An 18,028-nucleotide genomic window follows, 5' to 3' on the forward strand; every position below is an offset into this window, starting at 1 on the left:
AGCAGAGAAGGTCATGTCTAATGGTCCATCAAAAAATGAATGCGTCGCGGACCAAGAGAAAAAAGGGTTGGCGGCGCTCATTGACGACTTGAAGACAGAGTTTCTGTCACTGAAGGATGTGTATGTATGGCATGATGTGGTTGGCTATTGGGGTGGAGTAAGACCGGGTGTCGAGGATTCTTTTGGTGCTAGGCTTGTCAAACCTGTGCTTAGGCCTGGAGTAGCGGAAACCATGCCCGATCTTGCTGTGGATAGGATAGTCAGGAGTTGCACTGGCCTTGTCCCACCTGAGAACATCTTCAAATTCTATAATAAATTGCATTCTTATCTTGATCAAAGTGGGGTTTCTGGAGTAAAGATTGATGTGATACAAGTAAGTTCAGTAGTTGCTTTATCAGCTCGAGCCTTTCGTACATGCTGGGAACACACACATGAATGAACACGGTTTACTTGTTCTCATGATGATATGTCATGGACATGTCATGTATGCTGTTTTTGGTTCATTGGTTATTGTATGAAGCCTTTGTGATAGGCGCCTCTGTTGTGTTTGCAGGTTTTGGAGATGCTGGGGGAAAACTATGGTGGAGAGTACAATTGAGCAGGGCATATTATGAAGGTTTATCTAAGTTGATAAAAAAGAACTTGGGTGGTAACCGTGTGATAGCCAGTATGGAGCACACGAATATTTTTATGCTCCTGGGAACAGAAAATGTCACTTTAGGCAGAGTTGGTAAGTGTGTGTATAAGCCTCTGTGTAGCATATCAGTAATCAAACACCTCTGTTTAGCGTATTAGTGATCATGTTTGCAAAGAAGTTACCATTTGGTGTATGGGCCTCCAAGGATTGCTGTTGGGGAAGCATTCTTCAAATGATTGCTGCTGGGGAAGCATTCTTAAAATACCACCCCAACGCTTTGTGGTTTTGTGCCAGTATATGATACTCGGCTGAAGCCAAGATATGGATCAAACAGATGATGTTGGTTTGGATAGCCTCTTGAGTTACACTCTAGTTTTGACTAATGAGATCCCCTCATAATTCATCGGTTTTGCTTGCCTTTCTTTTGTGTGGTCATGGTGGTGTTATTTGCTGATTGTGTTGTCCCGTCTTTGAGATCATTGCCATTTGTTCTTTTCTTGTCGTTTGTTTTTGGGGTGCAGATTTAACTCGAGAGTTGTGTGCAGGTGATGACTTCTGGCCAGAATTGAAGGGTGATCCTTTGCTTTGGCTACAAGGGTTTCATGTGGTCCATTGTGCATATAATAGCTTATGGTTGGGGCAGTTTATCCATCCTGATTGGGACATGTTTCAGACCACCCATATATGTGCTGAATTTCATGCGGCTTCTCGGGCCATTTCTGGACGCCCTGTTTATGTCAGTGATAAGCCTGGACACCATGATTTTGAACTTCTAAAAAAAGTGGTATTTCCGGATGGGACGGTCCCTTGCTGTGAACGGTTTGCTCTTCCCACCAGAGACTGCCTTTTTTCTGACCCAATGCTGGACGGAGTTACGGTTTTAAAGATATGGAACTTAACTAAGGTAGAGATTTCATGGTCTGAAGTAAAAATCTAATTTTGAATTCAAAGATGTTGTGTGTGTTTCTAGTATAGTATGTTGTATGGTGCATCTTCAAGAGAAGTAGAAAAGGATTTATTGTAACCTTTACCGCAGTCCCGTGTTCTAGTGCTTTGTTTGTATAGTTGAAGGGGCTGCACACAGTTTGCATACAAAAGGTAAGGTTAGATTTTAAGTCGCCATACGCCATGCAGCTACTTCTAGATATACCAACACTTAAATCATTCATTTGCTTGGTTTTGGTGAATTCTTTTTTTAAAGGCTGGAGGAATGATTGGTGCTTTCAACTGTCAAGGAGGTGGCTGGTCTCCCGAGAAGCGTATGACCGTGCCATCAGAGACGCCTCCTACCACATGCTACACGCAAGTATCTCCTAGTGATATTGAATGGCCAGACATGCAGTCGGAGTCGCAATTGTTTGCAATTTACACATTGAAGCAGGATAAGATCTCAATCTTAAGGAGAAGTGAACGCTTGCCCGTGAAGGTAGAGCCATTAGCCTATGACATCTTCACTGTGTGCGCACTTCAACGTCTAGCTGGAAATATAAAATTTGCACCTTTTGGGCTAGTAAACATGCTGAACAGTGCAGGCGCTGTGGAGTGTTCAGGCTCAACTGCCCGAAAGGTAACCATCAAATTGCACAGAGCGGGGACATTCTGTGCATACTCCAACTCCCAACCCTTGCATTGCTACTTGAATGGTTCCTCGACTAAATTCCTCTACAACCCTCTTGATGGAAGGATTTCATCTGAGGTTCCATGGGTAAAGGATGGAACGAAAGTTGAACTAGAATTTTAGAAGTGAAGCAGAATGCACCTTCCAATTTCAATGTAGAAAAGGTTGAATTACGCTTTCTACTGTGAGGACAGCCATGTGCAGGAATGAACTTGCAACAAACATGGTGTTAAAACCTTCTAATAGCATTCAAGTCGAGATCAGAGGGGGCCTTTTTGGAGGTTGGATGGTCGATGTTGCTTCTATTCGACCGAAGGAACTTGATGGTGTGCATTTTGATCTCTCTCTGGATGTGTCTTCTTTATAAGGCAAAGTATGCTGTGCTAAACTATACAAAAACCCAAAGTTTGAAAGTATTACATCTACCCAGAGCCCAAAGTATGAAAGGATGTAATTACAGTCAAGAATATAGATTAATTTGCATAATTTTCACAAGAATTGTTGAAAGGGGGTTCATGTATATTTGGGATTAACGTTTTTCCTAAACACCAGCGGCCACATGCTGGCCGAGAACGCCAACAGGTTGGACAGCAAGATCGCATGTCCCATAACCCTGACCTTGATGGATAGGTAAAGAGCATAAGGTTTACTCTTCAAGGACCAGGACGGTTTCCTGACATCTTGGGAATTTGCCTATTCTTATTTTCTGGCTTTAGCTATAGTCTAAATTGCATTGTGTTACATATTTAACTAGAGGAGGGAAGGTTGCTTACTGGTATGGGAGAGGCCTAGTCAATTGATTGGCTTCAACAGGGAAAGATTTCCTACAGAGGTAACTTGGAAGTTGCTGTGAAGGAGTTGAGCAAATTTTTATTAAATTTTTTTGTTCTTTTTCATCCAATGGACATAGAAAAGAAGGGTCTGTCCTAAAATTCAAATGCCACTCTAATGTTAAAAGTTGTATAAGCTATAATGAGCTTCCTTGAGTTGAAATGGTCATTGACCCCTGCAAACCTCATTAATCCTATCAGAATGACTCCGAAGCCCGATCTAGAAATAGATGGGACTTAAGAGGTATTCTTGACCCACATCCATGCATTCCACATCCTAAAAATATTAGAGGGGAACCTTCTACCTACCGGAAAGCAATGCAGTTGCAACATCATAACAAATTTCTCTTTCCTCCTTTGGAAGACATGCAGAAGTTGAAATATCTTTTGTTCGAACAGAAGCAATGCGGCCCTGGTTTTTATCTCTTCCCATCTCTTCTAATATGCAATCATAGCAAAAATTGTCATAATTTTCCGTCTGATTCCTTTATAATCCCCTCCCCTCCACTCCATCAATGACTTTTGCTGGCACACTAAAATTCTAGGAACCCTTTTGGTACTCTCATTGCCTCCCCATAAGAATCTCCTAGCCCGTGCAAGAATTGCTTTAGCTGCCACCAAAGAGATGGAAGAAGGTAAAGATGCAGTACAAAAAATTTGGCTTACACATGAATTTTTCATTGTGGACCTTTTATCCACGGTTAAGAAAAAGGGCCTGTACATAATTTTGCAAGTGTAGATGGGTTAATGAATATACATAATCCATAAACCTACAACAATATGGTTTGGGATGAATTTTTGACAGAAATGGCACTTCAGAATGTAGTTTTGATCAATTTGCCTCCCAAAGCAGTTTTGGCCGACATACCTCGCAAAGCCATAAAAAATTAGACGTTGGGATTCCAAGAGATCTAGAGAGTTGGCCATTAGGGATGATAGCCTAACAACCAGCCTCTAAAATAACTCTAGGAGCTGAGTTTGAAAGAGAGTTGAAGCCTGTTTCAGAATGATTGACCACTGATTCAATAGCTATACAAAAAAGGTCCAAGACATGTCCAAATTGTAGTAACCATGTTATCCTTATTGATCATTATTGCTACAAATAGGGCTCCTTATTAGCTCGACGAAATCGATGGCCTTCCCAAACTTGAGTGATGTCTACCTGAATGCCTCCTATGAAAAGCTTTCAACTCCTTGACAACAAACATTCCATTATGTGTAATAGTCTCCTAGATAAATGCAAAATATCTTATGAAAAGGGAAAATGTCTTCTATTCATGATCATAAGTCAAACCAGACCTTTTAATGTATGAGTTTAATCAGTCCTCTATTAATCCTTTATGTAATGGGTAGAGAGAGTTCTTGCTCTCAAAGCTTATTACCGAGATAAGGATCAGATACATAAGACCAATAAAGCCTTATACATTGTGCAGAAGTCACTGGGAAGACCATCTAGCCTATTTGTTTTGCAATTCTTAAGATTACAAAGAAACTTCCTAATCTCCTCTTCAAGTAGAGGGTGATCAAGAAGTTGTGCCCCTATTCTTCTACCTCGTAGATACACTCAGCATTAGAGAGACCTAAAACTTCCCATGTAAACAATTGATTTGTTTTGAGTTAAGAGATTCTCTCCCTACTCATCATCAGAGGAGGCCCTTTTATAATCTCTCAATTAGCCTTCCGCTTAAAATAAGCGACCATTTAATGGGTCTCTTTAACTCCATTTCCCAAGCCTTGAAGGGGGAAATCTCTTGAGCAAAAGAGAGAGAAAAAATATCATTAATTTTCTATTAGAAAATCTTGATACCAAGCTAAGGGATATCAATGTGAGATCATAGCTATGAAATTAGAGAGCTCAAACATGACAGAAATTAGGACAACTAATTGTTCCCAATTCTAATTCTTTGGCAATCCTTTGGAAAATTTTGTGATATTCTACGGCCTATGAGGAGCAAAGCCATGGAAACACACTCTCCTACCCACAACTCCTCACTCCTAGTAATGCAATCATTTGCGCATAAACAATTCAATTTGTAAAATCTTTTGCTAATCTCACTCTAAATACTCAAGCACAGATCTTGTGGATCAAGCATGCACTAACGAAACATAGAAATTAGTGCTACATACTAATGAATCTAGGCACCCTACCCTGAAACCCAAGCACATACACAAATCCTAGGAATAAAAGAGCGATAAGGAGAGATTACAGAGTAATCAGGTCACTGATGAGCACACATAACCATCTTGGAAGGGAGAAGAGACAATCATGGAAAGAAAGAATGGAGGTTGCATTGGTAATCATAGTCACAAAAGCATGGAGAAGCTCGAGGACTGCACAGACATGCCACAATATTCTAGCAGTGGCATCTACGATGGAGATGAGGGGACATAGGCAGATGCTTATGACACGGCCGTCTCTTGTGCGGAGCTACACATCATCCCCCCTGCACACACCCAACAATTCTCTGTCAACTCTTATGGAAGCCCCACCTCACTACAAATGACGAGCGAGAAGAGGAGGGATGCTATGTATGCAGGAAGATATGGCAATGACTCTGACAAAAGAAGAGCAACAAATGCTTCTAGCTTTTTGATACTTACACATGGTGCCCATATCACATGGTCATGTTATAAGCTGTGAAGGTGATAGGGTACATGTTATATATTTACAACTGTACATTGCTATACATTACACCCTCAAGGGGCCACCGCGGGAACCATCTCCCCAATAGGGAAGGAGAATGCACCCAAGAGAATGCAACGTGTGAGCCTCAAACCCTCAACTTTGGTGTTACATCGCAAAGGTCTCACCAATTGAGCTACACTTCTTGGGTGATTACTTCTTCCTAGTACTGTCGAGTTTTCTTAGGAGCATCAATGTCTTGCCACATCATTCCTACATAACCTTTCCAGAACAAACATATCATGGGAGAAAATGGGGAAAAAATCCAACAATAGGAGTAGCCATGCATGACACATGGACAAGTGACTAGTTCCATTTGTGTCATCTCCTGCCGATGACCACAACCACAACCGCGCTTTCATAGCAAGTAATAAGGTAGAGGGACCAATAAAAGTACAAGACCCAAAACTAGAACAATGTTTGAATAAATCCAGCATAACTTTTTATTATTATTTAAATACTTGATGAGGGAGACATTTTATACCTAAAGAGTTTTAAGTTAACTATCTTTTGACACCATTTTGAATCAAAATCATGGAAAATCACGAGAGATTGAATTAGAAAGGTTTGAATTTCTTTCAATTGGTGCATACAATTTGAGTGTCTATAAACCGGCTCCTCTACCCTAGCTATCCTCTCTTAATGTCCAATAGATATTTCCTTGGTATGACTATTTTGAAGGTCTCTATGCCTCTGCCCATCTATTGATGAGTCGCTCATCCATCAACAACCTTCGTACTATCGAGACCCCACCTTTATGAAAATCTACTTCCTTGTATATGACACACTTTGATTTTATTTACTTGAAGAGCATGTGCTAAGCAACTCTACTAAACTACTGCAAGATACAATATATATTTGAAGAAAACAAATTAGGCCTTGGATGGTTGCTTAAATTTTTGGGTGTGATAATCTCAAATGGTTGTTGTACACAAGAGTTATATGTTTTGAGTAGATATATATTGATATGAGTGAATACATGAAAATTTTGATTTATAAATCATGTTTCATTTGAAAAATCCATTTCTTTATTTAGCTTGATGATTATCGAAAGAGATTGGGCATACAAAATAAATTATTTTGATATGGTGATTGTTCTCAATGTCTGTTAAGCTTAGAGATAAGTAGAAGTTGCAAGATATGACATATAGTGATATGAAGGACAAAAGTCTCTCAAGAGGTGCCATCTGATAAGTCCTCTCTTACTTCCATTTTCTTTTGTAAACTTATTCTTAAATTTTTGGAGTCAATACATACGACTTTGATGTCATTACGCCTGTAGTATTACTACTATTAACACATCATAGATCATGTATTTTCGCATGAGACCTTTGCATGCTGACCAAATAACATACACATCAAGCATATCTAATTTATTTGGTGATTTTAGCATGAGGTCTTTGCATGCTGACCAAATAACATACATATCAAGCATATCTAATTTATTTGGTGGTTCTTCACAAATCTCTTAACGGCTACATATGCTTCTTCCATGATTAAGTGAATAATTTTTTATTGAAGATTTGTAGAAAAAAGAGCTAATAGGACTTCTACATTTGAATTGTTAATTGGTGAATGTGAATCCACTAGTTGCAAAAAGGTCTTTTCAATTCTAAAAGTAATTACAGACAAAATTTAAAAGTGTGGCCATACATGTGAAAGAAACAAAGGGTGATGGGTCATTATTATTTGGAGTGGAAAAAGTTTTTGTACTTGTGGGAGAAAGCATTGTCTCACTATAGGTGCAATGGTCATGTATGGCCTAGCTTCGCTTGCAGTCACTCCTTCACAAGACCAACTTTGCTTTGCTGATACAGTGGGCAAAACCCAAGTTGTGAGTTATAAAGTGATGATGATAGTGCTTTTCCCTCATTGTGCTAGTTCTCTCTCTTTTAAAGGAGCTCACAGTGTTGTGCCATGAGGACCCTAGCACGAAAGGCTATTGCTAGAGCCTCACATGGGACCAAACCCAAATCGAACGGCAAGGACTACGCCCATGAAGCATCAACAAGAAATCGGTACCTACAATAGAGGTGGAGAAAAAAAGCACCCCAAACACAAGTGCAAGTTCTAAAAAAAATGTGTCGATGGAATAATAAGAGCAAGCATGTCCTTTTTGATGATGAGGGTCCAAGAAAGTATATGGGCAAATAAAGAGGTAAACATTGAAGATCCATGTAGTTACTTTGTTGCTTTGGTCATGTTTGAGCCATGCATGTGATTTGAATACATCTTTGCTTGTAAGTGTGCATGCAATCAACTTTGGTCTTGGTTAATCTATGTTTTGGTAAATGTGGGCTAATTTCCCATCCTTTTAAAGTTTGGAAGCTGTGAAATTTGCTATACTATACTAGGTAAGCATGCAAGTTTGGATGTGCTACAACTTTGAGCAGGTCATTAAACTAAATTATGTGATATACTGTACTAGCTATGGATGGCATATTTGAATGTGCTACAACTTTGAGCAGGTCATAAAACTAAATTTTTTGTTATAAGAGGCACATTTTTGAGTTGAATATAGTATGCATGCTATGATATTATATTCTACGTAGTATGAAATTTGTTACTCTTTAGTGTAGTATACATGTTGTGGAATTATATCTTATACAATACTAGGTATGCATGCATGTTTGAATGTGCTACAGCTTCGATCACATCAGAAAACTAGATTATGTGCTGTAGGAGGCACATTTATGATTTGATTATATTATGCATGTTGTGAAACTATATCTACACAGTATAAAACTTGGTACTGAATAGTACCAAATGTGGTACTATTCAAGGCGGGTTCAAACTGTGCACAAGAGCACGCAACAACAACCTTTCCATTTTGCATTCTTAATTCATACCCCATTCAAAATATTTATTCAAATTGTAACGAAAAGTACCCAAAAAATTGGATGTGGCCTCATGGCTAGGCCATTTGACAGCTTGTGCGAGGTGTCCATAGTTTAAAGCCTCCTCGTGAGATCGACGCTGAAAAGTAGGTGGATACCATTTTGTTCCAAGTATATGAGGCCGCCCTCTGATAATTAGGTGTGGACATGCGACACTTTGGCATTGCTCCAACCAAATCGTGCCATGAAGGAAACACTAACCCGCAAGACATGTTTCATGTAGCAGTCTGAAGCCGCCCTTAGTATAGTATGCATGTTGTGAAATTATATTCTATATGGTACAAGTTTGGTACTGTAAGTCATGACCTTGAAGCCTCTAAGGCATGCATAACTGGTTTAAATTATCATTTTACATTTTAGGTATTAAAAAAATGGAAGAATATCCTCGATTGACTAGGTTTCGCTACACAACAGAGGACTTGAATGAGGAGTATGGGTTGAGCCTTGAGGGGGTGCTTTCGTAGGACCTTAATGATGATGATCCAAGACAATATTGTTTCATATGAAGTGCAAATTATTGAGATATGACATAAAATGTCTTTCAATAATAAAGAGATAAGGGAGGTGGATGCCGATTTGGGAGAGTCAATGGATGCTGCAATGATTTTCTATCAGTGAACACATCCAGAGGCTTGAAGAAGAGGTTCAAAAGGACAACTATTCAAATTGAGGACAATGCAATAACTTGTTAGTTTCCTTGTCCTCTTGGTTGGTTTAGTTTCTGCTCAGTTTTTGGTGTACATCTACTCTAGTACTGCCTAGTAGGTTGTAGCATTGCTTGATAGAAAATTTTGGTAGTTCAGGGTGTTTTGGTAGTATTGGTGGTTTCGGTATTTTTTTGAAAGTATTGTTAGTTTTGATAGCTTTCATAATTTTCATAGCTTTGTTTGATAGTTTTGGTATTTTTAAAAGATCTTATAGTTTTTGAAAATTTTTATAGTTTTGCAAGTGTTGGTAATTTTGAAAGTTTTGTCTAGTGGTTTTATTAGTTTTTGTAGTTCTAATGTTTTGGTACTAAAACTTTTGGCACTTTTGAAGCTTTGGTACTTTTTGTAGTTCCACATTTTGTTGATAAAAAACCCTAGTTGGGGTACTTTTGTAACATTTAGTATTGTATGATAGATTCAATACTTTTGGTACTTTGGGACTATTTGGGTATTGTTTAGTTTATGGTGTTTATTGTTATTTCCTCCACTTTTGTATGATTGGCAAGTATGGAACTTGAGATGTTAAGTTGTTTATACGTCTATTCCTCTCTCTTTTGTTTTACACAAATCATCTGATTGGACTAAGCTTGAGTGTAAGAAAGACCATAACCACTTTTATCTTGTCACCAAAGTCGTTACATATGTAAAGAAGGGCAAGAGGTTCACATTGTTGCCAAGGCCTCATATTGTGGATGCTAAGAATACCATCATGTTTTTGGGTTTTGGAGGATTCTTATGTTTTTAGTATCTTCCTCTATGCTTTAGTGTTCTATTGTAGACCATTGGCTCTTGTAGCAAAGCTGGCTATAACAATGCAATCCTTGTTGAGGCAAAGGCTTCCAGATCAATTGTCACTTTACTTTGACGAGTACATGGGAAGTTTCTTTGCATGCAATTAATCTTTTGTGCTAAAATTGCATCACTTGATCAAAACATTTGCTAATTTCTTTTTGATTATGTAGCTGGAGAATGCTCTTAAGGTTGTCAAAAGGGAAAAGCTTGCATATGAATTGAATCAGAGCCAAGGTCCTATCGAGTCAACTGCAAATAGTATGTTTACACAAGTTGATGTTGTCAAGGAAGTACAAATGTCCTATGGGTATTGAAGAATAGTAATGAGAAAGGCCAAGGGGGTGAGCAAGGGTTAGGGGTTTGTACACAACTCGGGACAACTAGGGAGGGATCGATGTGGAGAACAAGCTATTTGCACTGGATGAAGCAAAGCTGCAAGAGAGAGTCCTTGAGACCATACACTTGGATGAAGGCGAGATGCATATAGTTGACAACATAGAGACAAAGGTTTCTAATGCATATAGGTGGCACATAGAGGCAAAGGTTGCCAATTCCAAGGATGATGATAATGGGATGCCAACTATTGATGAGGCCAAGGATGCTGATGAAGATATGCCAACTGTCAATGAGGCCAAGGTTGACGATGAAGATATCTCAACTATTGATGAGGCCAAGCCTACAATTGAAGACATGCCAATTGCCCATGTGCCAAAGGTTTTTGATGGCAAGGATGCGACTAATGCTGCTAATGACAAGGGGAAGGGCACAAATGATGTGATGAAGAGGGAAGATGATGCTAAGCTCTATTCTACAACAAAGATTGGCAAAAAGGGGGGAGGTAATGCGAAGAAGGTGGGGAGCACAAGAGATGGCAAGAAGGAGAAAGAGGGGGAGGATGATAGAAAGATGTACTATACAACAAAGGCAAGAAAAAAGGGGGGAGATAATGCCAGGGAGGGGGGGGGGGGGGGGGGGGGGGTGAGATGCCAAGAAGGGGAAAGATGATGTTAAAGAGGGGTGGAAATGTGGGGCTGCTAAGGATGGGGAGGTTGATGCCAAAGGGGAACAAAGAATGTTGACATAGAAAGTGTAGAGGGAGATATTTTTGTGGGAGATACAACTTTTATGTTGATGATGATGTATGTGATTGCACCAACTCAACCACTCTGCCGACGCTATTTGTCTAATAGAAAGAAAGAACCTTGGAGGTCATGGCTTGAAGCCATGTGCTTGAAAGACTTAGCTGTCGTGAAAATAAATTGTGCTTTGAAGAAGGATTCATATGAATCAAAGGCATTCGCTTGTTATTTTATCATTTCCATCTATCGTTGGTCCAATTCTTTTATTCATGTTGTCTTTGTTAAAAGGTTTTGGTAAAGGAGTATGATAAGACCAATTGTTAGTTTTTATACTACACCACCAAACTTGGTACATCATACTACCAAATTGTACGTTTAGTAGTACTGATTTTGGTAGCGAATTGAATCTACCTCTAACTTTTTAGTACCAAATTAGAATTGCTTTTCCCAATTTGATCTTGAGTAATTCCAAATTGGTAAAATTTTTTGTGTTATTTTGATTAGAATCAAAATTGATACTATGTTGTGATGACAGATTGGTAGTATTTAGTACCAAACATAGTACCAAATTTTGGTACTATTGTACATTTCATTTGATACTATATATTCCTATACTTAGAAATGTTTAGCTATAATTGTTATACTTAAAATTATAATGCAAATAATGTCTCTATTTTCAGTCATTTGAACTTTGGGTACTATACGAAAGCATCCTTGGTGGTTAGAAGAGAATCAATGACAACATCGCTCTCCAAATATTTGATATATGTAAGTCATCGGCTAGTAATTTTGCATGTTAATGGTGTGTTGTTGAAGCGTTATCACACAGTGCCCAAAGATCTATGGAAGTTTTCCTTCTCAGATGGAGTCAAACTCGGGGTGTGCAAGTCACTCAGTGGAGCTATTGTGTTGTGAGGCATGATGTTGAGGAATTTGTCCTCATTGTTAGAGTGTGCAGTTCTCCACGGGTGACTGGGTAGGTGCTGAGTCTTTGGCTATGAGACGAATTGAAAGAGAGAAAAATAGCAACATTTGCCCAATCAGACACTGAATCTATTGAATATGATAAAATCCATACAACGCAATGAATCTATAATTATGATGAAGTCTATTCAAAACACTATAAAATTGACCCTAAATAATCAGAACAAAAACCCATGCGTAAAGGTCTCCACATAAAGTGAATATTGCCCCTTTTGTTGAGAGCAGAAAAGACAAATAGACGACACAACACCCTGTGCAGGCTTGTGTGTAAGGGTGGGCCATTCCACAATGGCCACAAGATCATGGAGCTCAAGAGTATCTCTCCCTTGAGTGATACCAATGAAATAGCATGGAAAACTTTACTACAAATACACATGTCGGGGTTTAAGCGCCACCAAGTGGTAGCGTTTCTAAGAGGGGTCACTATATGTAAAACCTATATATTGCATGCGTTCAAGGATTATTTATAAAACATGCCCTTTTTTGTTTAATCTGTATTTTTTTTCAAGATCATTTTTTCAACATCTTTTTGTATGTGAACATGTGAGAAAATATAGAAAAAAATAACACCTACTATTGAACCCAAGTGATAGGCATTTTTAATTATAGTGAGCACCTCCTCCCCCCCGGGACCATTCCTGGTCTTCCCTCTCTTCGAACAACATTTGGAGATCCCTTCACACTTTTTGAGCTTCAAAACCACTCCACCAAGCACGCGAGCTAGTAAAAATGGTCTTTTTGGGAGCTTTCTTAGTCCAAACAAGCCCCCCCTTCCCCCCCCCCCCCCCCCCCCCCCCCCCCCCCCCCCCATCCTAACAAAATATTTCTCTAGCCACAGTGCAAGCATGAGTTATGCTCTACAAAACAACGACTCTATCAATCATTACATCAACTACCACACATTTGAAGGATCATCGAAGTTCTTAAACCTCCATAAATTGAGCTACTTTGACCATATCCGACCCATTCCAAAACCAATCGGAGGTTGGAAAAATCATGCACAATCTTGAATAGAATCCCATGCATCCAACCTTGTTTTCCACATAAGATAGATACCTATCCACCAATTGTAGGCAAATTCGGCGCGCACACACACACACACACACACACACACACACACACACACACACACACACACACCAATCGATGAATTGTAACAATTTGAAAAAAATGCTTAATTTTCTCTTGATTTTAATTTTTCTTGTTGTGCCACAAAATGGCATGACATTCACCCTTTCTAAACCTACACATCCTTCAACATGTGCCAACTTCTTTGAATTTACATACATACAATCTATAAACCTAGATCATCTCAACAATGTATAGATGGTAGCAATACGCACCTAATCTTTGGGTTCATGTAAACAAAAACCTCTCCAAGATTGTAGGGAAATCTGAATTTCTTTTTATCAATAGAGCATAAACACCCAATAACCAAATCATTCCTTGTTTCATAGCACATGGAGGTACCCTTCCACAAACCATAAGCATCATAGCAGCCAACCTGATCAAACGGGAGAAGAAGAAGCTATCTAAACTCTTGAGAACCTGCATTGGATCCACCTGGTTCAAATGTCATAGCCATTACATAGCATTAGTGATCCATACAATGCGTGAGAACATGCCTTGAATCAAAAGAAACATTCCATTAGTAATCAACAACATAAGCCTTTGAACAACATGCATGTAAGAGTAATCACTCCTTCTGCTAGCAACCATAACATAACTAAACCAAGCAATGATAGAGGAAACACCGTAAGGCAACCATATCTAGCACATGATCCAAGAATAGAAAGAATGTGTACATGAAATTCGGCTTCCCTTGCAACACTTGTAGACAAGCCAACTCACCATCTTTACCCACTCTAGATTTGGTCATGCATAGTGTGGAAATACAACTCCACAATAAAAAAATCTGCAATGAGTACTTGGAAGACAATCCTTGTAGTCTATGTAGCATCATGCATACCATGAGCACCTATACATGGAAGCACAAAAACATGTCTTGCAATGATATAATCCTGCACACCATCGTCATTTGCCAAAAAGCTTGAATTCTTTCCTCGTACAACTCTGCATAAGGCACAAGGGGTAGAAAATTCCTTGATATCTTCCCATGTGCTCATCAATCCTAGAGCATAAGTCATATACATAGACTTATCTACACAAAAGTTCTTTGTCTAGATTTCTTCCAAAATACATGTGTTAGTTGGCCGTGGGATTCACCATGGAAAACTTACCGCACCACGTAAGTGTAGGGGAGGGGGGTTCTTTTACAAGTTACATAAGTGTATAAGTTAGGGGCAGGTCCCCATTAATTTATCTCCCAAGCTTAAAAATAAGGGGAGGGGTATCATATTTATGTGGGGGAGGGGGGGGGGGGGGGGGGGGGGGGGGGAAGTGAGAAAAGGGAAACATGAGAGGAAGTTTTTGAGTTTCAAAATCATGGCTTCCCAAAAGATTCTTCTCTTGAACTTGTGAGTCAATAGCTACAAAGATACATGCAAGAACTAACACTGCTTTGTATATAGTTCATTTGTTGAGTTTGTATAGATGCAAATTTACATGGAGAACCTAGCAAAACTTTATAACCATGGTTTTTGAGTAATTTAGATGGGTTAAAATTGGACCCGAATTGGACGAGTAGGTAGAGTACAGGCTGATTGCGCACATACTTTCAAAGTTAAACTAAGACACATTGAGAGTACATCTAGTTATCAATAAAAGTGGGTCCTTAGTACGTTGCCAGACACTATGCTACATGATCTTTGACTAGTTTTACTCATTTAGATCATGTAAGACCTAAATTTTATATGTAAGATAGGGGTATGATAGTTTTTTTGCATGGATTGTTGTATAAGCGTAGAAAGGGGGATCATATTCCCTAATATGAGTCGTATATAGGGGTTTTATCAAAGTTGTCTGCTCGCAGGTGGCGTCCCATTTCGTATATAGAGTGAATCCCCCGGGGTTAGTTGGGAATCCATCCTCACTCTACAATACATGAGCCCCCTTTGCGTAAGCATTCCCACCCCCAGGGGTATCATCACACGTGGAATCATAGGCATATAAACCACATAGGAAACCATCAATTACATCATCTAATTCTTGTTTTGCATTATTATATCACATGCAGTCACCTCCAAGGATTTAATATTCACGTACTTACCACAAATTTTGTGTGATCACAAGGTCTTATTGACACATTTACATGATTAGATATAACATGATCACAAAGAGTCCGGTTAAGGGTGACCTGGAAACCCACTAAAATCCTACCAGGGTTTTACATTTTCCTTGTGGGCCCACTGGGCTATGCAATTTTCCCTGCGAGAGCGCACAGGGGAAACAAAAAAGCCCCCTGCATAATTATATATATGGGTCCCCGATCGGCCTGCTGGGCATTAATCTTTGAGTTACCTTGAGAGAGAGAGAGAGAGAGAGAGAGAGAGAGAGAGAGAGAGAGAGAGAGAGAGAGAGAGAGAGAGAGAGAGAGAGAGAGAGAGAGAGAGAGAGAGAGAGAGATGACCACCTTTGGAGATACGTCGAGAGGAGAGGGGGTCGTGTGGGAGCGTGCTCTACGTCATAGTGCACGGTAGTAGCAGAGTACTCGACCACACGACCTTGGTATGTGTTGTGTGTGTATACGTTGTGGTGGCAGCGTGACTTTTGTCATATTGCACGGCAGTCATAAGGTACCTTACCACACAATGGGAGTGTGTGCATAAGCTGTTCTACGGAATAGTGCTTACCACGGGGGCATCACCTCGATGACGCGGGGAAGATGATGTCCTTGTGGTAAGTCTTGGCTTAATGTCTGTGTACTACGTCGGTAACGCAACGAATCTAGTATCCTTATGGTAAGTGAACTTCCCTTCCCCTTTCCTAGAAAACAAATGGGCATCGGTCGGTAACGCGGCTATATGATGCTCGTATGCAATCCATTATTTCTCCTTAGATTCTGGTGGCACTCGATCGGTAACGTGGCTAATTGAGTGTCGTATGTTAGAAGCATCTGTTTTTGTATAAATGTGGCATTCAAGTCGTTAACCCGGCCGTACAAACGCCATATAATTTGCATGTGCATGTGCAATTAATTATTTAAGTATTAATTAGTATATGAAATACTTGGTCGGTAACGCGGTTGTGAAGAGTATTTCATATACAAATGTTTGAATTGTTTGATTTTGTTGTTTTTAAATGTTCTTATGAAATTATATACTAGCTAATCATGTTCAAAAGAGTGCTTTATTCATCAATTATCACTATTTTAAATGCTACATTTACATAAATTATATGCAAAAAAGTATTTGCACACAATTTTCATGTTAAATATTCATTTTTATCTTTAAACCTCAAGCATCATCGCTATTTTTATCGCGACATTAACATAAATTCTCTATAAAAAAGAATTTGCACACAATTTGAATGTTAAATATTCTTTTGTATCTTTTTAAAGAGCATCAACATCATCGCTATTTTAAATACTACATTTACATAAATTCTATGTAAAAAAGTGTGTGAACATAATTTGCATGTTAAATATTTATTTTTATCTTTTTAAAGAGCAAGACATTCTTTGCAATTTCCTAGCCCAATTTGTATACTTTCAATGTTTTAAATGAGCTAAGATAAAATTGACAATATATAAATCACGATGCATGTATCTTCCAAGAGGCTTTGAATCGTTTGAGATTTTTAACATATTCTGTTAAATCTGGACAATTTTATTAGGAATGACATATTTATTGTATTTCACATGAGCAAACTACCATTTAAATTCAAGATGAATATCAACTTAAATAAATACAATCTTAGTGAATTTTTTGAAGCCTTTAAGTCGATGTGTGCTTTGTTTGAACTAGTGTGTGTGTACAGTGAAAAATATAAGGTAAAAATTCATTATATGCTGAAATGTTCCAGATTGTTAACATGTATTGTTTGATCTGGATGAAGTTCTTATAAACCATTTGTTTGCTCTGCATTTTACACATGTAATAGATTGCAATTCAAAGTGAAGATTGTTTTCAATTTTTATCAATATTTCCATGCACATTTCTTAAAGTCTTCAAGTCAAGGTTGAGGGTTTGCCTAAAATAGTGTGAGAGTGTTAGTGCAGTGTGCAACCATGAATTTGTATTTGATATGCTATTTTTTATTGTCTAGTACAAAAATGACGCCAGATCAAAAGAAAAGTATTATGCTTGCCATTCAAAAAGAATGTATTTTGGCAATATCATCATGTGCAGATGGTCACATACAACAGATTAGTGAAAGCGACGTCTTCATCAATGACCTCACTAGTGCTATATGGCAGAACATAGAGCACACGCTGCGAGATGAAGGCCAATACCAGTTGCTGATTCCAGTAGGGATTTGAGAATTTGACCCCCATCATAAGGTTAGGACAGTGCTGAGCAATATGAAAGTATGTTGGAGAGACTTAAAGAAAGATAAACCTCCTGCTTGCGACATGTCAAAATTAGAGCTCTGGGATAAATTGTGGAAGGAACAAAAGGTAAAGATGAAGCATGTGAAAGCACATGACCACAAAGCCTTACCCAAGAGATTAAAGATGGACCAAGATGTGCAAGCAGCTTTGGGAGGTCTATTAGATGCCAGTGGCATTGGCACAATCATGCACATGGCTTTGAATGTCAAGTGCGCTCATCTTGTCGACATCCCTCACGAGGCCTTGGTAGAAGGTACGAGGATTAGAGCAGGCTCCTTCGATGTGTGCACATTGTGCACCATCAAAGGCATCTCTTTCTTTCCAGATCACATCACATAGTTGGAAAAAT

General features: G+C 38.9%; 1 pseudogene across 1 annotated transcript; it reads left to right on the top strand.

Annotated features, from left to right (window-relative positions):
* The first annotated feature begins 13 nt into the window (after nucleotides 1-13).
* LOC147444961 (galactinol--sucrose galactosyltransferase-like) lies at nucleotides 14-2,770 on the top strand (annotated as a pseudogene). Its single transcript, XR_015190133.1, has 4 exons — nucleotides 14-373; nucleotides 554-730; nucleotides 1,183-1,541; nucleotides 1,839-2,770. The product of XR_015190133.1 is annotated as a galactinol--sucrose galactosyltransferase-like (transcript).
* The last annotated feature ends 15,258 nt before the right edge of the window (nucleotides 2,771-18,028 follow it).

The sequence above is a fragment of the Adiantum capillus-veneris genome, chromosome 13, assembly GCF_014529385.1.
Source record: "Adiantum capillus-veneris isolate H3 chromosome 13, ASM1452938v2, whole genome shotgun sequence".
Taxonomy (NCBI): domain Eukaryota; kingdom Viridiplantae; phylum Streptophyta; class Polypodiopsida; order Polypodiales; family Pteridaceae; genus Adiantum; species Adiantum capillus-veneris.